The sequence below is a fragment of the Macrobrachium rosenbergii genome, chromosome 44 (assembly GCF_040412425.1).
Source record: "Macrobrachium rosenbergii isolate ZJJX-2024 chromosome 44, ASM4041242v1, whole genome shotgun sequence".
Taxonomy (NCBI): Eukaryota; Metazoa; Arthropoda; class Malacostraca; order Decapoda; family Palaemonidae; genus Macrobrachium; species Macrobrachium rosenbergii.
The window spans coordinates 18,212,050-18,239,800 of record NC_089784.1 but is presented as its reverse complement, the minus strand read 5'-3'; the positions used below and the strand labels follow the sequence as shown (position 1 = coordinate 18,239,800).

General features: G+C 33.0%; 1 long non-coding RNA gene across 1 annotated transcript in view; it reads right to left on the bottom strand.

Moving 5' to 3' along the window:
• The window catches only part of LOC136829141 (uncharacterized), a 92,270-nt gene extending 65,888 nt beyond the window's left edge, over positions 1 to 26,382 (bottom strand). The window contains exons 1-2 of the long non-coding RNA XR_010850315.1: positions 26,001 to 26,382; positions 7,826 to 7,954 (exon numbers count right to left, since the gene is read on the bottom strand). This is a non-coding gene — a long non-coding RNA (uncharacterized lncRNA). The remainder of the gene's footprint in view (positions 1 to 7,825; positions 7,955 to 26,000) is intronic.
• Between the last annotated feature and the right edge of the window lie 1,369 nt (positions 26,383 to 27,751).

Here is a 27,751-nt window from a genome sequence, read left to right as displayed (position 1 = left end):
GCCGCAGGACCGGAAGGCCTGGCCCCTTCTGTTTCCATCCCAAGGAAATGTTAAAAATTATATATATATATATATATATATATATATATATATATATATATATATATATATATATATATATATATATATATATATAATGTGTGTGTGCCTGTATGTATATTTTGTTTATTGCGTAGAGATGTATACTTTAATACAATCAGTTACCAAAGGAATGCGTGAGTTGATATGCTAACAGTTGAACAAAGTATAATTTTTATTATGATTTAGCTACAGATTTTAAGTGATGAGACATTCTGGGTAGAAACCAGCAAAAGATGACCTGTGCTCAGGTTAAAAAGGGAATTATCATTGTTGACGTTAATAAAACTTGAAGACCTTTCTGTCTCTACCTGGCTGTCTGGCTGTCTTTCTGCCGCTCTGAAAGCGCGCAAGCGGCAATATATTGGCTAGGCAATCTTATTACACGAGGAGATTGGCGGTTAGGGTATCGTGGAGTCTCATATATTGAAAGTTGTTGCAAGCGGTCCTCGGAGCTACGGTGAGAGAGAAACATTTTTCAATGATTTTTATCTACATTCTCAATGCTCAAATGGCAAATATGTTGGAAATAAAACCGGGGGAAAAGCCTGTTAAAAGCATTGACTTTCACTTGCTCTCTCTTACTTCCTAGCACAGACACACACACACAGACACAGAGAGAGAGAGAGAGAGAGAGAGAGAGAGAGAGAGATACTGACTTGCTAGTTAAATTGTTTTATAGAGGAAAGAATCCAGTGATGTTCTAACACAGTTATCAAACAGAAATGCAGGTAAAATTGCACTCTCTAGTATAATACAGTATACGGAAAATACAAAAAAAAAAAAGCAGTAAGTTTCTAACAAAGACCGTACTTCTCTGAACACAGTAAACTTCTTGTTAAATACAAGTAACCTTCTAAAATATGAAACAAGTAGCCTTCGGCGTAATCGAGTTTTCTGTACAGCGGCCCCTGAAACTTTCAGCCACGGCCTCGTTGGTGGCCTGTCCTATAGCGATGTCAGACGCACGATCATGGCTAGATTTAACCTTAAATAAAATAAAAACTACTGACCCTAAAGGGCTGCAATTTGGTATGTTTGAGGCTGCAATTTGGTATGTTTGATGATTGGGGGGTGAATGATCAACATACCAGTTTGCAGCCCTCTAGCCTCATTAGCTTTTAAGATCTGAGGACGGACAGAAAAAGCGCGGAAGGACAGACAAAGACGGCACAACAGTTTTCTTTTACAGAAAACTAAATTATAAATAAATTCTGTGCCGGATATTCTATCAAAATTTTTGCAGCAACGGTTAATATTACGAAAAAATTATTTTCTCCTACGAATTCCATATCATAAAATTAGAAATACCAAAGCTGTTAAATCTTTCTCTTTATATTTTAAAATAAATTCTTCTAAGATGTCTTATCGCTAACCTTGAAGTAAACACTAGGGGGAAGATTTTCGAAAATAGGTAGCCTACACCAAAATGTAGATATCAGATTACGTTCAGAGATTATCTTGTTTTGTCTACAAAAATCGCCAAGGTTGGGACGTCACATACCATTAACCAATATATTATATATATATATATATATATATATATATATATATATATATATATATATATATATATATATATATATATATATATATATATACATATACTGTATATATATAACCACTAGTACGCCATAACCTTTTCGTTATGTTCTTAAAGTAGCCTACGTTCGCTGAATGAGGATTAAATTAGTAGTGGTAAGGTATGTTATCACAAAAACTCATACTAATATCAATATATATATATACATATGTATATATATATGTGTGTGTGTATATATATATACATGCACACATACACATTATATATATATGTATGTACATAATTTAATATATATAGTATAATATAATATACATACAATATATATATACATATATATGTATATATATAATATACGTGTACATATACATATGTACAAGTAAACTGTGTGGAAATAAATAAATACACACACACACACACACACATATATATATATATATATATATATATATATATAATATATATATATATATATATATATATATATATATATATATATATATATATATATATATATATATATATTTCACCAGTGGTAGGCCATAATCTTGCTATATTTTCAAAGTACGTTGATGAACGAGCGATTAAATTAGTGGTAAGATATGTTATCACAAACACCCATACTAATGACACTATAGATGTGACGAGTGTTCCAGTCTCCCCGATTAAGCAGTGCCCATCAACTTTGCTTGAGCGGTGCATGATACAACAAATTGCCCGTAAGTCGTAGAACATCTCGGCATCGCATTGTGGAAGTCAGGACATTTGACAGAAACTACAACTTCATGAATTTGACTTGATATCTAGATGTTACTTAGATTTATTAGTTAATAATTCTAAATACACATACACATATATATATATATATATATATATATATTATATATATATATATATATATATATAATATATATATGCGTGTTTGTAGAATATATGTATGCATCTAAGAATAATACCTTAGAATATATATATATATATATATATATATATATATATATATATATATATATATATATATATATATACTTTATGAAAATAAATCATAATTAATTAAAAATTTATTCGGACTTTATTTTATAAATTTGTTTTTAGAATTATTAACAAATAAAGTTAAATAACATCTAGACTTCAAGTCAAATTCATGAAGCCGTAGCTTCTGTCAAATATCCTGAGTTCCACAATGCGATGCCGAGATGTTCTACGATTTACTGGCAATTTACTGAATCATGCACCACTCAAGCAAAGCAAGGAGAGCTGTCTTGCTGTTCATGTTGTTGATGGACACTGCTTAATCGGGGAGACTGGAACACTCATCACCTTAAAATGAACAAGGATCTTGCAAACACACACAGAGAGAGAGAGAGAGAGAGAGAGAGAGAGAGAGAGAGAGAGAGAGAGAGAGAGAGAGAGAGACTTGTTACCTTCTTTTTATTCTATAGCTATGGAAACTAATACGCACAGTTTCATTTAAGTTTATTGGCAATAACGTATAAGAATTTTTCAACTGAAACATGATTGTTTGATAATTATCATCCAAAAGAGAAAAATGTCATTCTACTGATTTTCTAATGAGAAATAAAATTTAGCCTTGTGGAAGAAGTTATCCCAACAACAAGTTACCCGAATTAAATTTTAAGTTTTCTCGAGAGCTACACATCACAAATGCAATTTACTTCTCTGATACTGGTTATTTTATTTTTTATAATAACGTACTAGTTTTTCCCGGAATTCAACTTCCAGAACTCACTGTACATTAACAGAAACTCACAACAAAGAAGCAATTTTTACGAAGCAAGAGCTCGAAATATAAAAACATTACTTTCTATAAATTACTCCGCATGAATGGAATTGCTTTTTAAAGTGATATAGAAACTACTGACCGAATCACCAGGATATTTTCTGGTGCCCGAGGCTTTCAGCTAAAAGCTACACCCAAAGGAAACCTAATTGTTGAAATATCATTTAGACTATCTACAATACGAGTTGCTGTTGTATGCGCCCAGTGGTTTCTTAATGTGACGGAGAGCTGTGCTGGAAATATGTAATGATTATTACTATTTCACAAATTGCTATGAGAAAAAGCTGATGCGCGTCATTTGAAAATGACTGATTTTGATTTATATCATCTTACAAACTTTGCTTCCTTCCATATATCCCACCTCAGTCACATAAAAGGTAATGTTTAGTTCCTTGGGGTTACGGGTGATGAGCGTACCTAATTTACCCTGTTCTCTGCCACAGACTACTTCGACTGATATCGCAGGTGTTATTACATATCAAATAGCTATTCATACTTTTATCTGTATCATAATTTGCAGTTTTTCCCTCATAATTTAAGATCAAAGCAATCAGGAACCGTACAAATGATATTACATCAACAGAAAAAAGGTAAAATGAGAGAGAGAGAGAGAGAGAGAGAGAGAGAGAGAGAGAGATTCATCCTGGTAGAACCATTTCCAGTTATGAATTGATGACATTCAACTTGACGGAGAACTGACCTATTACTCACTATGCTCACTTTTTACAGTATCTTCCGCCCTCTTCCCCTCTTCAACACATACTGCGAACAGCTACAGTCACCTGGCCAACAGGTACATAAATTACAGCTTAGGATTGTTGACAAATCACCAATCCCCGTCATGGAATCGGGTTGATGATCCCTGGCTAATTACTATTGATTCCTTTAGAGAGAGATAAAGAACGAGGAGATTGGGAGGGAAAAGCAATTCTCAATTTTATTCAACTGATTTGTAAAAAGATTCCACACAAAAGCACCAGTATTCATCACCAGTTTTGAGTTTCGTCTTCGACAATTTGTTTAAGAAATATTTTCATATTACCTTCCCGGTGATTTAGCCAATAATCAACTTGAACGAAATATCTACATAAAACCACTGTAGCACCGTACAGGAATGTTTATTTTCACTGAGCCATAAACATGTTGAAAAGTAGTTTAAGAAATCTAAAATAGGTCTATTTTAAATTCCCATCTTCGCAATTGAAAAGGGTACTTTATGCTCAATTGAATTTATTTATATATTTATTGCATCCGTTGCAATAGATATTTGAGAGGAACAATGCATTTATCACCAATTTTGAGTTCTACTACTAAGGGATCCAGAGCCGATGAAACACGGTTTTTCGGCAACACCTTTTTATCAAAGCATCGGATAAATGTGAAAGCTGGCAAGTGTATATTTTATAACCGTACCTAATTTTTGCAAGCATTATTTAGTACCTAATTTCAATAGTTCTGGTATTACCAGAGTAAAAGTGTTTCCTATGCCAGAGCCATCAAAATCGCAGGTAAGGGTTTTGAACACAACAGTGACGTTAACCTGTGACGTCATGAGGCTCCACCCACAGTGAAGAGAAGTTTACATACTGGGGAAAACGCCTTTTCACTGTGTCTCTGCCCATTTGCCAATGACATATTCACAATTAACATTAGCACCCATCCTAGGCTTCAGCGATATCAGTAATGACGAGCAGGATTTGTCATCGTCTCCTTGATTGCATTATCATTTTTCAATAAATTCATTATTATTATTATTATTATTATTATTATTATTATTATTATTATTATTATTATTACTTTTGGAAGTTTCATCGTTATTCAGCAGTTGTTGGGGCTAAATTGTAAAATTCTTCCATTTTCTTGATATCCTTTACAAATAATTCAGTGTATGTAATTCATCCACATAATGAACCAGTCTATCATTTGTTGCCTCAGGTTTCGACATTATAGCCTTCTATTTGCAGCGAGTCAAGAGCGGTCACTATAAATAGAATTCAAATGAAAAGCAATGATACTTCATTTCCCTCAATTGTTAGGGGTGTAATGGTCAACGCCATTGTTTTATTTCAATTAATGTAACTCATTGCTATTTTTTTTTATTTAGTTCGCACAGCACCCTAAACAGCGCTCATATACTCGCTGATATGGCAGGAATCAAGATTTTGAGGGCAAGCTATTATTTACTTAATATCAATAAAATGTAACACGATTTATATCGATATGCATGGAAAGAAAAATATATTGAAATCAGTTTGAATGAGGAACATATTGTCGTAATCATTGTATTTTAATAAATATGTTTTGGATGTACAAATAAAACGTCTAACACTACATAATTTATTTATAAAATGTCTTCATTGTCACTCTCGAGGAAGAGTCATCATCCCCGTCCTCATCGTCTCTAACGATGTCAATGATGGCTGGTTCCACACTCTCATGGATATTGTCCGACTTCCAGTACGGCTCCTCAAAGTGAGGGAATTGTCTAACAGCTCCTAACCATACTTCTGGGGTGGCCAAGTAACTATAACCCACTATAGAAATAATTACCTATTCACGCTATAGCAAATCTTGCCACAGGTCTTCTCGCTTGTATACAAAGTGGCAAGCCGTAGCACAAGTGCATTCTTGCAACCACGGGGACAATCCCATACCCTGCTGGCCATTACCGAATTTGTTGAAGCCTAGACTATGTAAGCATATCCATTCACCACCTACCTGGTGGATGGGCGGTGCCTCATGACGTCATATGTTTACGTCACGAATTGTTTTAGGATCCTTGTCTGTGATTTTCTCGGTTCCGGCATCAGCGACTTCATTTTACTCTATAAATATCAAAACTATCGAACTTAGGTGCTAAATAATACTTGCAAAAATTAGGTGGGGTTATAAAATATACACTTGCCAACTTCCACCTTTATCCGGTGCTTTGATAAAAAGGTGTTGCCGAAAAACCGTGTTTCATCGGCTCTGAATGCCTTGGTTCTAACAAAATACATTAAGTATTTTCAACGCTTGTATAATATTTTTCATCACAGATAAAATTTTTGGAACAAAAGTAAATTAAAAACAGTACTTGTAAAAGGCGTCGGCATTCTGCCCTGTGACATTTCCACAACATCAAGATATAAATCATGTTGCAGTATAGTTTACCTACCATTAAATGCTGAGAGAGAGAGAGAGAGAGAGAGAGAGAGAGAGAGAGAGAGAGAGAGAGAGAGAGAGAGAGAGAGAGAGAATGGGGGAAAAATAACATTTCCTGGTTGATGAGGGTTTTACCAGAAAAAGATGAATAGGCAATTAGATATCCATAAATACAACTAAAAAAAAAGTCAATTGTCGTTATTATACTGCCTGTGAATGGGGTATTTATTCTCAAATAACTATTCATTAGCAAATTACTGCTCACGCTACTACGACCGTGTAATTAACGTGCTGATAACAGGAAGAGCTTTGATGTGAGATGAAAAACAGACTGAAAAATAAAAAGTATCCTATGAATAGAGCGTGCGGCCATACTTATTTTCGAGTAGTGTGTCAGTTATTTTGGAATCCTTCGAAGTTAATAATGTTAAAAAGGCAAATTTATGCCAGCCTTTATTACAGCACAAACAGGAATGATGCATCAATGTTGTCTGAAGAGTTTTATGGAAAATTCGATGTTCTGTATAAAATGGAAATGACCAAATTGATTATTATAACGGTGAAGGAGATAATTGAAAGGCAAATGTGTAGATACCTATATACGAAAATTATTGATTTTTACACACACACACACACACACACACACACACACACACACACACACACACACATATATATATATATATATATATATATATATATATATATATATATATGTGTGTGTGTGTGTGTGTGTGTGTGTGTGTGTGCATGTGTGTGTGTGTGTTTGAATGAGCTTGCGCCTATTTATGGGATTTTATAATTATAAATATTGTAAACATAAATATGTTTGGGTGTAAAATGACGTGACAACTATCCTAGAGAGAATTACCATGATGTGATTTGAGACAGCTTTGTCTTGTGAACGAATGGCCAAAAAGTTTATTTAAAAAAAGGCTCGAAAAGAGGTAAGTCAATACTTGAAAGTGCAGCGCTGTCTCAACGGGAATGTGTTGTCCATTATCGTTATTGTCGTCAAACACGAAATATTTACTTTTCCTATTATCATATAATTTAGGTTTAAACAATTTCGGTGCCTACCTGCCCTCTGTCCCTTTGTTTAAACTTATTTGAGATGTAAATATCTTTTTTCACAATTTTCAAAACAGGTTTCATGAAGGAAATTCACATTAAAATTGGAAAGATTAGTACTAAATCTGCCGGTGCTTTGGAAAGCCTATGGTTGCGCACAGATAAACTAAAAACTAACCAATAATCTGACTTACCTACAGTATGACCAAGCCAACAGGGTTCAAATTATAGGGTCAGTCTTCCCTTCGGTGTGCCTTTCGTCACTGTTAATCATCTGTAGGGGTTGCTAGAAGATTCCAATTGTTTCTTTTTCAGTAGTCGACCTAGAGTGGAAAAAAATTAATGGTTACTTTTATCCAGTTTATGATAGACAAGTTTTTAAAGTCTTCTTATAGTTAAACTAGAGTGATGATGTTATTAACAAATGTGAAAAAATCGAGGTAAAAAAGCTACTTACTGCCTAACAGATTTATTATTTTTATTATCTAAGCGTTGCAAGGTAGTTCATTAATAATACGCATGCAACCAAATTCTACGCATATTCAAAACCTCTCCATAATGGAGCAAATGATGAAAACTACAATTAAGAAAATAAATCACTATAAGATAAGAATATCAAGGATTATTACAAAATAGAAGAATAAATTCTATCTGTCTGTCTATCTCTCTCTCTCTCAGACTCTATAAACAGTAAATAAAGTTCCGTCCATTTCTTTCCATTTGCGTCTATCATCCTAAATTGCGAAGTTTAGGAGACATCCTACTTCTGCCAGGCCCTAAAATTTAACGCACTGTCAGTTCTTATTTTAGGCTTGGTTCATTTCCAGAAGAGTTGCATCTGGATTTGATTGATTCTGTGTTTTAGCACTATATATAAAAGACCAGATGCACACGAAGTGTTGACAATCATAGATTGCTTGATAAATCTCATCGTTCGATGGAAAGAAAAATTAATGGTTTACAAGTTTTCCTTTATTTTTCAACTTTGAAGTTCTAAGTATATAGGAATTCCCATATATATATATATATACATATATATATATATATATATATATATATATATATATATATATATATATATATATATATATATATATATATATATATATATTTACTATATATATATATATATATATATATATATATATATATATATATATATATATATATATATATATATTTAAGATGTTGAATGAATATATATAAAACAATTTTCACAAATTTAAGATGTTGAATGAATAATGAAAAAAAGTAAATAGTAGATGAAAAATTGGAGGTAAGAAAAAGAAAGTCAAAAGTACCCTGTGCCATTATTCTTCCATTAAATCTTGTAGATGGCGAATTAAATGCCAATAGCATAATATCCACTGATAGAGCTTCATTTCCGAACATTGTTTCTGAAAATGCGAAAGTCTGACGATGAAAAGCACTAATGCTTTATGAAATCTGACATACATGTCAGTGGAAAACATAAGCAAATGATTAATCACTAATAATTTTCCTCACATTCGTAATGAGATTAATTTTTACTTACGTTCTTATTAAACCTTATTCTCAATACTATTTATTAGTATCTATGCTGCAATATGATGTGCATGGGCATGAACAAACAGATCCCGCTTTTAAAGAGAATTTTTTGGCCAATTCTCCATAAATTATCTGCCAGAAAAAAGTAAAACCGGATATTCTCACATTTCTAAGGAAAAAATAATAATCCACGTGTAGCTAATAGTACTTAAATAATTGATGCTAATTAAATAATGAGTTCCAGTAGATATCATAATTGTTGTTAAGTTACTATCTGAAGAGTCGTGCACTGGTTGGGCCATTATCCAATTTTCCTGAAAGGAGCTCATTTCCTTTTCTTCTACCCCTTTGACGCCGTTAGCATAATTACCATAATTGTTCCCTTACACTACATTATCATGGTAATTACACTGTTGTTGCCTACATGTGCAGCCAAATTGGATTATGTCACAGACATTCGGCTTCGGATGCGAACGTTTTGATTTCTGAATTTGTACATAGTCACAGGCCTCTAACACCACACAATGTCTCTAACCTATCACTGAGAATAATCATGAAGAGAGTCAAGATGTTGTCAGCGCTGAAGGCCTTATTCGAATGAGACTTGCTGAAAACCGAAATGGTAACATTTGGTGTCATATTCTTTAAGGACAAACAACAAAAGGTATATGGTGTAGGTAAAGCTTTTTTGCTTGCAACTCATAAGACGCGAGTTCAAATCTTGCTTCATAGGTGAAGTTCAATTCCATCACTGAGTTATCAGTAATTCACACACACACACACACACATATATATATATATATATATATATATATATATATATATATATATATATATATATATATATGTATGTATGTATGTATGTATGTATGTATGTATTTATATATATATATATGTATGTATGTATATATATGTATGTATGTATGTATGTATGTGTATGTATATATGAGTGTGTGTGAGTAACACAGACAGAGGGAAAGAGTGAAAGAGAATTAAACGACACAATTGCTTATCTTTCTTTAAGGTAATCAAATATTACAAAATGCTCTCCAAATTCATAAATATGAAATACATGTGACTATTTCAACATGATTTTTCGTCACATAAATTTGTATGAAATATAAATTAGCAATAAGTAGGTTGCTATAATATACAGTAATTTTAATTCAAGAAAGACCTTTGGAGAGAGAGAGAGAGAGAGAGAGAGAGAGAGAGAGAGAGAGAGAGAGAGAGAGAGAGAGAGAGAGAGAGAGAGAGAGTCTTTAGACTTTCAGAAGCAGAGGGAAATGAAACATTAGACCTCCAATTAAATCGAGTTCCAAATAAAACACTGATACTTGAGATTTCTAAGTCAGTAGAGTAATAGATTTTCACTTATTTGATATCAGCTAGGCATCTCTCGGTATTAATCACCACAGACCTTCTGGTTCAATGGCTCCACTCTTCCATCCTTAATCAGGGGAAATTCGGTTTTAGATGAGATTTTTACCTATAATTAAAATACCAGATTTGGATTTATTAAAAAAAATTCGAGGCACTTATAATAAGGTGAAACGATTCATTACTAAATGTTGTGAATGATATTAGCGTACATTCTTTCATATGTGCATAAAATTGTCTATGAATGAACAAAAGGTCCCTCTTAAGAAATTCTGAAATCTTAAAAAATGTTCTTTTAAAGTTAATATTTCAGGAAAACCTTGCAAAATGAGCTAGAAACCAAAAGAGCAGCTCACATGAAAGGCAAAAGATGAGAAGATCCTTTGACTTTAACATAAGGAATTCCCAAGAAATCTCGAGCCTTTGATGTGTTTCTCCGTGATCTCTATCGTCTAAAGAGAGGCTCGTTCCCAAAAGACATCCGGATCAATATTGACTTTAGTGACGTTAACCCGAGAACCCTAAATTAGGATACTTTTCTCCGCACCTTACGACATTTAATGATGTCACCAGTAACTTTGCATGGAGGGCTGCTTAAGTAAATCATTTCGAAAAGAGCCCAAAACTTGAAACAGTAAAAGGATAAGGTTCTTTTAGAGATAAAACAGTAAAATGATAAGGTTCTTTTAGAGCTAAACCAGTAAAAGGGTAAGGTTCTTTTAGAGATAAAACAGTAAAAAGATAAGGTTCTTTTAGAGATAAAACAGCAAAAAGATAAGGTCCTTTTAGAGATAGTAAAAGATAAGGTTCTTTTAGAGATAAAAAAAACAGTAGAAAGATAAGGTTCTTTTAGAGATAAAAAAAAACAGTAAAAGGACAAAGTTTTCTAAAGATAAAACAATGATGTAGCGTCCTAATGAATAGGGTTGCGAGAGATGACAAAAGAGAAGGCGAATGTCTCTTGGGGACTCCAGTTTTGTTTTTCTGGTTTTGGAAAAGTGAAGAAATTAATAGTTAATTAATAGAGAGAGAGAGAGAGAGAGAGAGAGAGAGAGAGAGAGAGAGAGAGAGAGAGAGAGACCATAAACATCAATTTACGTTAATGAATACGATTATTTGCAGATCTAATGAAAAACGTCCATTTGATATTTATCTCGTATAATATAGTAAAATCCTCCGAAAGATAGAGAAATAAAAAAAAAAAATTGATTTTGTTTAAAGTAAACAAAATTAGTCTAGGAATATAACCCTATTAATTATGCATGGAGTCTCTCTCTCTCTCTCTCTCTATATCTCTATATATATATATATATATATATATATATATATATATATATATATATATATATATATATATATATATATATATATATATATATATATATATATATATATATATATATATATATATATATATATATATATATATATATATATATATATTCCAGAAATACCTTACTAATGATAATTGACCACTGAAAGAACATCACGTACTTTTGGCTTGATTTGATTCCAACATGATTTATCCCCGTGGATGCGTCTTTCCTATAAAATCTGAACATTCTGACCATAAATCTCCCTCCCAAAGAGTTAAATGAATAATGTATTGGTAAAACTTCCTATTAACTTTTCTGTTCTAATGCCGAATGCCTATTTTTTTTTTATATCAGTCTTTGTTACAGAAAAGGAAAACGATACCTTTAGATAATTTCATCCAAACATGAAAGTGTCCGCTTATTAAGGAAAACCCCTAATTTATTTACTAATATCGCCGAGGTGCGCGCTTAAATATGAAGCTTGTTATGCATGCAAATAACAGATTATAAAGTTTGTAAAATGAGATGATTTCATTCCGTTCATAAGCTACATTTTCCTTCGTCCACTTACATCTCTCTAAATTAATTAAGGAATAAAAACTTTTAATTCTCGGTCTTAAGTTTTAATTCCTTTCTTATTCGTTCACATAAGAGACTGAGTTTGACGAAAATTACCGCTAACTTTCTCGGCTCCTGGTAAGTTCTCGAAGTTTTTGCATCCAATCATTTTGGATAAGATAGAAGCAGAGTTTTTATAAATGACTGAATCTCTCTCTCTCTCTCTCTCTCTCTCTCTCTCTCTCTCTCTCTCTCTCTCTCTCTCTCTCTCTCTCTCTCTATACATATATATATATATATATATATATATATATATATATATATATATATATATATATATATATATATATATATATATATATATAGATATATAAATATATATATATATATATATATATATATATATATATATTATATTTAGATATCAAATCGAAATAAAGTATCACATTGTCTACGCGTTCATCTATTTGTTTTTATGATGAACAGAAAGAAAACACAGTACCATGTAAATAATGTTAGCTCAATAAACATCAGATGTTTCATGGAGCAAAATCGTTGGAAAGTCTTCCTAGCAAGAATTATGCTGATGAAACCCATCTGCTCATGAATAAAAGCAGTTTGACCAGTGAGACCTAACTTCTTTCAGGTCATTACAGTTAATATTTTTTAATGACATCCACAGTCTTCGACATCATGGGAATCATGCAAGAGATATTTCCAATAACTCAGGAGGTGTAGCCAAGTCTCATTACAAAGAAAGGCTACCCTTACTGTCAAAGGGAATGTAGAAGATGAAATGGACTCTAGAAAATGGGTACCAAATCTCTCTCTCTCTCTCTCTCTCTCTCTCTCTCTCTCTCTCTCTCTCTCTCTCTCTCTCTCTCTCTCTCATAGCTTTTGCTATATGATACGAGACGAATGTTTTATGGATTTTTTAATTAGACCCACTGATGATAAATTATCAGTCACTTTCCACCTCATGAATTAATATTTATGGGTTCTTCTCTATCACACACACACGCACACATACACACACATATATATATACTGTATATATAAATACATATATAAATATACATACATATATAAATACATACACATTTATATATCTGTGTTAATTGCCTGCAAGGTAGTCATTAAAATAGCAAAATCTTCCAAATAATGAACCATGGGTCCCATGCTTATGAGTGTATCTTAGTTTGTTTGATAAAATGCTCTGTAAATGAGAAGCGATTTTAGTTTAGTTCCATTTCCCCTTTAAATCACGTACGAGAAAAGGGATTTGCCTTAGATCCTGCTGTATTGCCCGGTGATACCCTTCACTCATAATTAACTTCGCGAAATACCCTTTGAATGTGCGATTAGATTATCCGAAAGACTGGCTATGAGAAGGGTTTGGTGTAATCCTACCCAGTGCCAGGAGCTAAATCTGCCGGCATAGCCCTAATTCGCTTTTTCCCAAATAGGATTTGTTGAGGATGATGGACAACTGGAAGGCAGGAAATGCCAAATTCCCCAAGCTTCTCTCTCTCTCTCTCTCTCTCTCTCTCTCTCTCTCTCTCTCTCTCTCTCTCTCTCTCTCTCTCTCCTAGACTGTTCGTGGGTTTTTTATATGAATATGAGTATGTATGGGTATTCATGATGGACAAATTTTGGTGTAAATCATTAGGTTTACAAGTGATTTTACAGGGAGTCAGTACCAGCATAGTATAACCTCAATGGTGTAATCAAAACCTGATTAGTTTAATACTGACAGACAAGATTTTGCATTGTTATTTCAGAGGATTTTTTTTCCAGAAGTGTTTATGGAAACAATTGCAATCTTACTTATTTTGCATATAAGAACAAAATATTTGTTTACTGAATCGAAAATACCTATTGTAGGAAAGAGTAATTTATATCAAAATGGATGTTGAAATTATGGCACCAAACCATTTAAATTAATATTGCCAATTAATAGGCATAAATATTTCCTTCACTACCTAGAAACATAAACACATAACTTAACCACAAGAGGATATATGTGCTGAGAGCTGATATTAGTATCATGTGAAGGTCTTCTGATAATTTAAATAATGGTATAGTCTTTCCCCATAAAATTACACTCATGACACACCAGAATCTGCATGTAGCTGTGTAATATGATAACTAAGTCATTAGAACAAACAAGATATATAATTTCGGAAATTATTATGTTCTTAAACGAATACTACCACAGTGGTATCGTTTCTCATTTCTATCCACTGAGTTCAAGAACAGTAAAGCGTCTTAAAGTAAGCTGTAAGAATCAGGTTTTGGAACCTGTTCTTGGAAAGAAGAATGAAACCCTTTATTTTTAGGATACACCAACAGCTTCAGTGTAGGTAAGTTAAGTCTTTATTATTAAGAACAAAACAACAGTTCTAAATCAAGAAGCAGGAGGTCTTTATGAAAGATTGTCAAGAGGACTAATGTATCTTTGTAAGGGTGTACCTAGGTCTAGCACCCTATGCAGAGTGTGACCACCTCGAAGGAATATAAGTAGTTATGGGATACATAATGTGAACTTTGCCTTTTCTTAAATATAATGAATAGTCTAGGAGACTGAAATTTGCATAATCGTACAAAGTTTAAAATAAAAAAACAAAACACACACATATATAATTATTATCAAATATATATATATATATATATATATATATATATATATATATATATCTATCTATATATATAAATTATATATATATATATATATATAAATATATGAAGTCCTACATGAAGTTGTTACAATTGCATTTGATTAATGTAGGTAAATTGCTTTCAAATGATATCAGCAACGCTTTCATAGTTCGACTAAGATGTTTTCCAAAGATGATAAAATGTTCTAATGTCTAATAATCTCATCCATTTTTCATTATGATTTAGATTTACTCTCAATCAAGCCCATGACGCGTCCTTTTCTTCTTATTCATCATTTTATTATCTTTATATTTACTTTTCGTTTTTTTGAAATTTTGTTTCACTTCCGCTAGCACCTTAGATGAATGGCAGCCTCTTCATCGTTCAGGCGTCCTAATTAACTCTTGACTCTCATTCTGTTGAATGGGGGCTCCAATTCACTCTTCCTCTACATCTACAGCTTAATATACAACTCTTTTAAAAGACTCTTGTAGAGGGGATATTGGCTTAATGACGAGGTTTGCATAAACTGATTTTAACTATATCTAGAATGAGTTTACCTTTCCTATGTAAACTTGTTTATGATTAAAAGGATTCATTTCCGCAGCTAGGAGATTAAATCTAATCTCAAACGTCGTATATACGCGATCCTTTGCATCTTTGTCCTCTAGTATCCTATATTTCTTGTGGGTAGGTTTATTATGTTGTTACTGCATTGTTTGCTGAAATGATTTAACTTGACATTTTAAATAAAATAGGTTTTTTTTTTTTTTATAGAGCACTTTCCAGTGCGTGCACAAAAATACCTGAACGCAGTTTACGAGTTGATATGTTACCTAAGCAGAAATTAAGGCACCGAAATTGCAAAGTAAAACTTTTAATGGTACAAACGATTTCGGATGGAGGGTTTAGCGTTATAATAGGCCACACATTTTCACACTTCTGCAATGTCACTTTTGGCCGTATATTTTAGGTAGGAGACAATAATGAATCATAGTTGTGGAAAGCAATAGAGTGTTTTGCTATTTTGAAAAACAGTATTTTAGGAAGAAAAATTAATAGTGAAATTTGAAAAGAAATAAACTCTATTGCACAGATCAAAGGCACTCACTGATAACATATCGCATAATAATAATAATAATAATAATAATAATAATAATAATAATAATAATAATAATAATAATAATAATAATAATAATAATAATAAATAGAGCATGTAAAACAAATTCCATCGTAAGATTCTTCATAACATTTGGGCTACTATATCTTCATTAATTTAAATTTGTCATAATAATATATCGGATTGGTTAACAGGAAATAAAGGAACCAATTTTAAAGCAGCAAATTATGAGTTCTTTTCCACCATTGAGTGTTATGAGGTGATACTGCAACGCAGATGGCATTGCAATATCAACTGAGGATTCTACTGGACCAATAGTAAGCCTTGTCCATTATTCTCACGGAATAAAATCCTTTCAGACCTGAAAAGTATATCGTGGAAAATTTCATTCGAGATAGATTGGGTGAATCTGTTCTTTTCTTTTACTGAGCTATTATTTTTATTTGAAATATTTCCAACTAAGTTAATGAGTCAGAAACTGTCCAAAAAAATTTAATATAAAGAAACCTCAGAGACCTTTTGAGGAAAATATGGGACTAAAAGGATTCAACTCTTTAAAGGATTAATTGGGCACGCCTCAGTGGAACTTGTTTTTCGCGACTATCTCCTTTATTTCTTTTATACCATACCTCAATGGATTCATTTGTCAGAGTTGTACAAAACTGCATATTATCTTTACTTGAGTTACATAGCAAAAACAAAAAATCATTCGGTGATGTTTTCAGACAAAATAATTATTTTCAGAAAAGACTACAGGCTTAGGATTCTGCGAGAAAGGACGATGAAAAGACCACCGTAAATCAATGGTCTCTTTTTTAATGCCATGATGAGTTAAATGGTTATCTTTAGATAAAACACTTGAATCAACTGTACTCAAACCCATGTGAAGCAGATACGTACACGATTCCTTTTTCCCTTTAATCTAAAACAATATCCAAAACACAAAGGAATTCCCTGACATACTGTTCCTTGTACAAATCTGATATCTCATAAATATAATTTGCTCATGAGGCTGCAAGAATAAACGAGAGAATAACTAAGAGGAAATATGAAAGTACCATTTGGTATTCCAGGTAACTGCTTTAGCAAGTGAAATTTTGATGAAGTAAAATAAAACCCAAATATTCACAGCTCTCCTTATTGGATTTAGTTTTGAAAAAGACAATGGCTTCGTTTAAAGGCAACAGAGGGAGATGGATAGAGGGGTCTTGTCTTGACTCATGTGCGACAGTAATTGGGTCAGGAGTAAAACCTGTATGATTTTTATTCATTTCTTAATTACTCATCAACCATAATGAATATGTGCTCTCATTGATAAGTAAAGAGACTGACTTACATAACGGTCCTCTCGGAACAGACTGTGTTGTTATAAAAAAAAAAATGGAAGCAATAAGAATACAAGAAAACGGTAAGTAGATAAGCGATTACACTGAATGATTAACGAATAGATGCGAAAACAGGCATTTCTTACTTAGGTCTCTTGATTCTAAAAAGAAATTACAACAATTAAAAATGTTTACATTCCAATCCCCATTGTGTATATAAACTATATCGACGGAGAAAATGGATTATGACAAAAAGGATTAAATTCTCGGTGCGTAAGTTCAGTAACACGGTCTCTGGTATATTAACCTGCAGAGATAAAGAATGAAACCTCCTCCATTCCCCGCACTACTGCACCAATAATATATTTCACATACACAGTTGTTCTGTGTTAGTAGAAACTAAAAGGACCTCATTCAAACTGGATGGTATCTAGATAATAATGTGGACTGTTTGCCCAAGAAAGCTTGTAACTTTTTCTGAATAAAATCATTAGATACCATCCAGTTTGAATGAGGTCCTTTTAGATATATATATATATATATATATATATATATATATATATATATATATATATATATATATATATATATATATATATATATAAAGTTTTCTCTAATCCTTATTCGTTAAGTTCCTTTCACTCCTTGTTTACTCTTCCTAACAAATGGATCCGCATTAAAGAAAAGTTTATTTTCTCTCGCTGTACTTCTACTTTATTCTTCAGTCTGTGTCTTAGAAGTTGAAAAGGAGGAATTGTTCAGGCTCAAGAACCGCCATATAAAATCATATTTACATATCTGGGAAAGTATGATGCTTTTGCTGCGCGTCATACTTGCCGCTATGCGAGTTTTTCTTTCAGTAGCAGTGAATGTACCGATTTCACCGAATTAGTCTTTTCGCCAGAGAAATGCATGGTTGGGGTTACCTCGTATCAAAGAGTTTTATTCACAGGCAGACTTTATGACCCTGCTTTAAATAACCTCGATATTTTATATGTCCTTATGCTGAACAATTAAAATCCCTAAGGTGAGTGTAGACCCCACAGTAAAAAAAAATATATACTGATGTCTTGTGTTAGGATATATCTTTTTATTTTTAATTTCATTCCTTAATGAAACCATTCCTCATTGTTATTAATTCATTTTTTCATGAGCTGAGTAACATCTAATGAATCGGAGGAAAAAATCATTCAATTATACATCGTGTTAAACGATACAAAAGAGCATAAAAATCACTGCATGCATATAGTAGTTTCAGTTTTTTTTTGTATGTGAATTATGTATTACTTTGAAATTTGATAATATCTAATAAAAACGTCCTGTCCTTAGTCACAAAAATAGTTAATAGTTACTTTCTAGTCTTATGGTTAACATTTCGGATGATTTGCTGAGTTTTTTTTTATGACTGGGTCATTATCATTTGTTATACTACTTCATTCAAGATAGTATTTATTTGCAATTTTTCAGTAATGAAACAAAATGAAATGGAAGGAAAACCATAGTAGCCAAAGACCAAGTAATACAGTAGACAAATAAGTTAAGTATACCTTAGTTTTACCAGACCACTGAGCTGATTAACAGCTTTCCTAGGGCTGGCCCGAAGGATTAGACTTATTTTACGTGGCTAAGAACCAATTGGTTACTTAGCAACGGGAACTACAGCTTATTGTGGAATCCGAACCACATTATAGCGAGAAATGAATTTCTGTCACCAGAAATAAATTCCTCTAACTCTTCATCAGCCGGCCGGAGACTCGAACTCGGGCCTACCGAGTGCTAGTCCACGGCTCTACCGACTCACCCAACGAAGAGCTAATATAGTAGACAGAGAGCCTAACTGTGCCATTGGTATACATTTAAAAGAGATCAAAGACCATACCGCAAAAAAAAATTAGTTTTGTTAGCAAAAAACGTTCAACCTCAAAACGACTTCGAAATCCTACCGATGATACACCAGGCCACTGTTAAAGACTAGTTAATTACAGGGACTAAGTGCACTTCGCTGTAATGGAAACCCTAAACGAAGGTCTGGCCTATTTTGAGTCAGCTGGCTTCCAGTTCTCTTTAGTGGAACTGTCAGCAGAACAGGGAGATTTGGATTCCTCTCTAATCACAGCAGAGGAAACTTCACGCTCTGGTGTACAGCAACGAGAAAGATACACATCATCTGCAATGGTCTGAACGTCGAACATCTCTGTTGATGTCACTATCTATGTAGGTGATTGTACAGTAATTCGTCATAAAAAATGGTTAAGGATTCAGTCCTTTTAGGCTTGAACATAAACTTCCTCTTGTCTCGGAAATCCACTGCGACTTTACTTTATATATATATATATATATATATATATATATATATATATATATATATATATATATATATATATATATATATATATATATATATATATATATATATATATATATGATTATATTATAATCACTTTTGTACGTGATTCATTTATCACACATTACCACAGGTGAAAAATAAGAGACCGGCCGGTGGGTGGATTCTAACGGTTGTGTATGTTCGTCAGCACTGTTCCTGTAGTATATATATTTGTGACTTCTTATACTCTGTATCAGTCCTTCGTCAATGGCTTGGAAATAAAGTCGAAAACCGGTCAGGACCTACACCCTGTCTCTTATTTCTCACCTGTGAAATATATATGTATATATACATACATATATATATATATATATATATATATATATATATATATATATATATATATATATATATATGTGTGTGTGTGTGTGTGTGTGTGTGTGTGTGTGTGTTTGTGTTTGTTTATGCACCTTATATTGAATGATGGTTTTAAGTGAAGTAGTCATATTGCGATAATTGTTTCAACCCAACACCAAAAAAAGAACATTGACCCAAAATGTATTAACCTTAAACGTGAACATCCCTTCCTACATTAGATTCGAAAGTAATTTACCTATTCCTCATGCCAACGAAAAACTGGGGGAATGATTCAGAAAATATAAAAAGAAAAGCCCCGAAGAGAAACTTTTGTTTAGAATTTTAAAGTGCCGCGGAATTGCCCCATAGTCATCTTAAAACAGTATTTGATTATTTATCTAAAAATGGTTTATAATACACTTCAAAGGTTTCTTATTTTAATCCTAATCTTATCACGCTAAAGTTATAAGTTACGACTTTTTCTCTTGCTGGAATTATTAACTAATTCTCTTGTTTAGCATCAACTTCATAAACAGGTGGCTTGGAAACCTTATAACTTTCCTAATTGGATTATCCCAATAAAACGTTGGTGGCTGTGTGCTGTATAAGAGGAGCTTTTAGTAAATATATGTGTACATTCCTTTCCTGCCAATTAATGCCTTGTGATTTAGATGATTGGGTTCTTTGGAAGAGTTCCGACTGTACCATTAGCCAAAGTGACATTATTTGATGCCAGAATAGAAATTCCTCTTTCCCATTACTCACTGTGTAGAGAAATTGTTTCTAGAGGTTGGATACCGGTATTGGAAAATTAAGGCAGGAGAAAGGCAAGTGAAAATTTAATTAGGAACGTGAGACGTAGAGGTATTTTCTGATCTGTAATGGCATCCTTTGTTTTTGAGAAATAGATTCACTTGACTGACTAGATTTTAATCTGTAATGACTGCCATTGTTTTTATTTACAAAATGGCTGTTGAGAAATCGATTCACTTGACTGATTGGGTTTTATGACCAATAGTAAGTCTTGTAAACCTCCTGTCTTTGTTAATTTGGGTGGTTATTTGGACACCATATAATTATGATCCACAGTTATACTTCATATTTATCAAGAGAGTTGAAGGTTTTATTTCTTGTTTCAACAGAGCTAAAAACAGAATGAAAATCTGATTAAATACTGAAATTTTCTTGACACCTTTGTGGCCTTATATTTCAATGAAGTTTTCCTAAGCCGGTGAGCACTGTCTTGCATATTTGTATTTCATAGCCCGCTGCATTTCCGAATAAGTTACATTTGCGTTTGTATCTTTGAACAATATAATAAATGTACCGTCATGGCAAAAATGTTGCCATGAATTCAACTATTTCCCCACCGTTTGGAATCTCTCGAACCATCCTATCTGTCAAGGTTGCCTTTGGTATTCAGATTCCCTCAGCATCCATAGCCGCAAGCCTTCAATCCAACAATACTTGAACACTTCAACATTCCTGCAATCGGTAACACACACACACAAGGCTTTTACGACAGATACATTGCCTAGCCCTTTCTTCTGCAATACTACTCTCAGCTTCCACCACATAGTACTAGAACTCACACATGCGTGCTTCCTCATGCACCCCAAGTGCTTGTGACAAAGAGATTGCTTTCCGTTCTCCAGCCCTCCACACCTGAGCTACACCAGACACAATAAAACTTTATTTCCTTCAGTCCTGTACACTCTGGCTTATCGCTCCCGTTGGAATTCTTGCAACCAGACACCAAAGATATTTACTTTGTGTGAGAGAGTATTGGCCCAGACATTTTTAGACTTGACCTTTGGTAGATGTAGTAAATAAGCATACAGTGTAATAAATAAACACACTCTATTTAGAAAGATTATATGGATGAGAAACTATTTTCCTTCCCAGTTATTGATTTCCTTTCAGGGTTAGATAATTGTGGTCATCTGTTCGTTTGTCACTTCGGCCTTCTAAAAGAATTGATCAGCGAGGGGGAAAGAACCTCTACAGTGGGTAAAAAATGTAGGTGGTAGCAATTTTTTTTTATCTCAGCCACAACTCAGGAGATATAGGATTTCATAAATACACTTGAGTATTTTATTTCATGTCATTTGATGAGTTCGAGAACTAAGATTAAAGTAGTTAAGGTAGCGAAAACTTCGAAATAAATCGAGTTAAGATTATGGTTATTAACATCTGAGAGAGAGAGAGAGAGAGAGAGAGAGAGAGAGAGAGAGAGAGAGAGAGAGAGAGAGAAGAAGAAAATGGTGAACATGATTTCTGACTGATTCCGATGAATCTATTATTTGAGACACGATGCGAATTTACATTATCAATTTATCCACTCCTTAGCCTTCTAATTACAAGGATCTGCATTAATTTAGGTATGACTTTAAATCTTGACGTTTCCTCTCGTCCTCTCTCGCACTTTTACGTGCAACTACCCTTTCCCAATCTCTTTCATTTACACATCTGACACAATTCCTCTTCGTTCCCCTTAACGTCCTCTGATATGTTATGTCATCGTTTTTGCACATCCTGCGTTATTAGTATTCCCCTCGTTTGGCGGGGCATTAAATCTCGCTTCTGCTTCCTGCCATCTGCTTTTCACATGCAGCTCGATGTTTTTGTTTTGATTTTTCTTACCTTATTTTAAAGGTATTCGGCGCTAAATGCATCCGGAAAGTTTCCTTCCTGTTTGGTGGAGGCAGGTAGACTTACGTCTAAAGATTTTGTTCTTAAAAATACGAAAATATATCTGAAGGAATGAATAATGAGAGAGAGAGAGAGAGAGAGAGAGAGAGAGAGAGAGAGAGAATTATATACAAGGAGCAAAACACACACATGTACACACACGTGTAATCTTTAGGGTACTTAATCCCTCAGGATTACTTTATGATCATCTTCTTTTAAAGTGCTTTTTTCCCACTTGTATGGGGTAACCATGATGCCTTCATTTTGAAGGACTTTGATTTGGCTTTGGGGTAGACTTTGTAGTCTCGATCGGCTGCCCTGCCTGTCATCGCTTAGACTCCGGTAACGTATGTACATGTACTGTACCAGTCACCAGCGGCCTTTCTCCCAGCAGCGAGGAGACGTTGCGCGGTTAGGTCGACAGTCGAGACGTGTGAGGTGTCTGTTATGTTTTTAGAAGATGTTGGAGTGGCTTTGTTTGTTTGTGTATTAGTCTGTAACACCCATTTGCTTTTAAGCAAACCTATCCGTTGATTACATACATAACCCCGGGGTGTCTACACGGATAGCATAGTGTCCGCCTCTCTAACCGGTCATAAAAGTCGAACATTTTTACATGTTGCATTCATATTTTACACATCTCTTGCTCCTTTTGGATAGTAAATCACCCGCGCTGGATTACATACCATATTAAATTAGTCTTATCCTTATAACATTCCTCCCAACGTGTGCAACACTCAAACACGCCTTGAAATGGATCTGCTCCGCACCGCATCACCATTTAATTTCTCGGTCATTAAAGAGACGTGCAAAGAAGGAATGGTCGGAGGAATACCTCTCGTTTCGAAGGCGCAATTTTAAGCCAAACCCATTAGGGCATCTCCAGGGTAAGATATCTTGTGTTCTCTAATTGTTTCACCGACGTTTACTGCTCTGGTGGAAACTGCTGAAGATTTTTTTTTTTGTATTGAAAGGCAGCTTATTAAGTATTCTCCTCACAAATAAGTCGATATTTTCTTTCCTTTTATTATTATATTCTATCCTTCCCAGGCAAACAAAATCAACTTCAACTTGAATGAAAATACATTTCTGCTGAGTCACTGTGTCATAAAACGTATCTAAATTCTTATATTTTCTATACTCTTGAAAACATTTTTAATAACTTTATATTGCCAAGAAACAGCAAAGAAGAATTACATAATCCGTTAAAAGTATCACAGCTATTATAAGATTTATGCTTCGAATTTTCATTAATACCCTATATTTCCAAGGATACTCAAATAATTCAACCAAAGTTTCGGCGAGCATTTTATGCTTTCACTGATATATCTATGGACGCAGATGTAAGTAACCTCCCAAAACAAGTCCCGTCTAACCAGTTAACGCGAGTAAAAGAAACACACGATTACTGAAACTTTTCCGACGTTGATATGGGATGTTGACTTTTCACATCTGTTCATTTTAGCCTTTTGACAAGGCGCAGAATGTGGCTAATACCATTGAAGCCTTTCTGTGCAAGGGTTAGTCCACGAGTCTGCAATGAAAATACAAAGTCGCAGGAACATTTGTGTTATTTTCCTCTGGAGCCATTACCTGTTACGGGAAATATCTCTCTATCATATGTATACATACATATATGTATATATGTATAAAAATATACACATATATATACATACATACATACATACATGCATATATATATATATACATGTGTATGTATGTATATATATATATATAACTATACATATATACATATATATACACACACACACACACACACACATATATATATATATATATATATATATATATATATATATATATATATATATATATATATATATATATATGAACGAATTTATTATACACGAGCATTAAGCTACAAATGTCTAATATCCAATTGCTCTACCTCAGAAATAACATATGAAATAATATATATGTATATATATATATATATATATATATATATATATATATATATATATATATATATATACATATATATACACACATTTATGTTTTGGTTTTAATATCTATATTTTAACATTAATAATTTTACTGAGTCCTATGTGTTGATTTTAATTGCTGTTATTTTTGTATTTTAGCCCCGATGATGAAGCAATGTTTTGAAACGTTGGCTGGAAATAAAATTGAATATGCATCACCACCTCCTTTTCGTCCTGCCGTTTGCTCTACCTGTCTTTTTCAGATATATATATATATATATATATATATATATATATATATATATATATATATATATATATATATATATATATATATATATATATATATATATATATATATATATACATATATACTATATATGTGTGACGTGTGTATTCATATATTTCATAACACAGAGTAATTCGGTAATGTCTTTTGCTAAAACCATTTTCATATCAAAGAAACTAGAGCATAAGTAAATACTATACCGTTGCATTACGCACCCATTTCGAACCTACTGAATGGTCTCACGAATGTGCATTCAAACTTTTGCCTGAAAACTCTCCGAATATATCAGTTTCCATTTCAATTCAGTACCATTTCCAAATTGCTGACACTGAGGTTTCCATTGTTAACAATAACTGTTTTTCTCTGCAGAAAACGTTTTAAACTTAAATACTCTATGACGCGTAGAAATATCTCGCATCAATAAACTACGAGTGAGTTTGTTAGGTAAAATATTTGGAAATAATGCAGAGAAGGTTTTAACGATTAGACGATAAAACCTTTATTATAATTTGATTCGCAAAACGAAAAACTCCGATTGCAGGTAGTAATGTAATAGATGAATAAAAGACTGAGAATTTATGAGTACGAATAATATTAATATTAAATATGAATATATGGGTTCCAAAATAAAATTTCCTACCATTAACGAAGTATGCGGACATATTCTTATTGATGTACGCAAAGTCTTTATTTTTTCAAGCTAAAAAAGTCACTTCTCGTAATAAGAGATTGATTAGATACAGATGTATTGACCTCCTCTTACTGCTGAATCAATGAAAATAAAGTAACCTTCATCCAGAGCAAGATTTTTCTTACAAGTGAGCGACTCCGCTCCCTTCATTAGCTTTTTATTGTTTCAATCAGTCAATATCTTACCTTATTCTTATTCTCTAGCAGTCTTTCCAGTTTCTTCACATTGCTTCAGCGTTTCCTTGATAGTCAGTCGAGTTTCTCAGATTTGTATGTTTCTCTAAATTTGGCAGCCAAATAACCTCAAATAGCCTATTCCTGAAAGAAAGAAAAAAATAAATAAAAGAGGAAAATGCATAGATATTTTATGTCAAAGAGCATCTAAGAAAGGGAGGTTAAAGAAAACATCGAAATCAAAACAACGAGTCTGAGTGATTGGTGTAAAAGAAGAAAAGTAGTTATTTATGACGATACCGCGACGAAGAAATTTGTATAGTATTAAATCATACGCAGTTAATGTGCAATAATTCTTGACTGTTTTTGTAAAACGGCTAGAGAAAGATCACCCACCCCCTTGACTTCACATATACTTAATAAAGAGTATCATAAATAAAGTGAAGCAACTCTGACAATGACAGATATAAAGGGATGTGGACGAGGCCGCCATCACAAAACTGTTTCCATGCAAAGGAGGAAAACAAATGGATAGGAACGCGGAAAAGACTCACATTATAAAAGGGTAAATAACACTACAGAAAACTTTTAGATTTTAATCCTAAGTTATGAAATATTCGTGTTGACAAGGGGAAACAGGCTCCATGCATCTTATCTGTCAAACAGGATGACAGTCATAAATTATATCTTCGTTATGGGAGGCAGCTTCAAAACATTACTTGTCATCATGACGTTAGCAATTTCGCAGATGAGAATCGAAGTGCGAACATTCCAGGAATATTGATGCTGAATATAAGGGTAAATTTTGGTTGAGTAACTGTGGGGGAAAGAAAATCATAAACTGTTTCTTTTTTAAGACCATTGTAACTATCTGATGGTAATGAAAAGGTGTCATCATGTTAATAACTATACTCCTAGGAATCTATATTTTGTTATGTTTTCATGATACTTTATCAGAATTGGCACGACGGTTGCAGCAAAAGTCGTATTTCATCTTATTTGGCTAAATTTTCATAATAAGAAAATTCTTGGTAGATGTAGTGCTATGAGAATTCTTGGTCGAGAATTTTATCCACATAAGTCAATAACATCTAATAAGAAAAGTTGTAGACATTACGAAGCGGTTTATTGAATGACATCATCCTTTATTAACAAAGACTATATCTGCTCAGATAACTCCCACAACATTTGCGCCTCCATACACATACACTGAAAGCTCTTCACATGGGAGTAAAAATTTTAAAGTGAGGTTATCTGTCAAAAAAAAAAAAAAAATTCACACGCGCAAAACCATGTCGATTTCGTAAGACATCACGATCTCTGCTTTTTTTTATATTTGCTTTTTTTTCTGGCTATCCTGTCCATTTCTTATTTACTTTTGACCTCATCCTTTGTCAGGACAAAATGAAACTGAATGGTTAGATTTGAAACAAGGGCTGCTCTTCAGTATTGCTAATGTTTGCTATTAAATAGCATTTTTAGTTCTATTTTCCTTAAAAACTATGTCGTGAGCTCTGATGGATACCATTAACAAGTTACATTTAATACCTAATAAGGACATTTGTCTACTCTTAGGTTTAAGTACAAATTGTCGTTTACACTTTTTAGTTTCAACTAAAATGCACAAATATGTCTATGAAGACGCAATATACTTAACAAAGCTTCAAGGTCAACTGTGGACAAAATGCAAATTGTTTTATACTGACTGGATCAATACTGTGGAAGATATGGCAAATGCTTGTGTTTTTGAAAGATATACACGT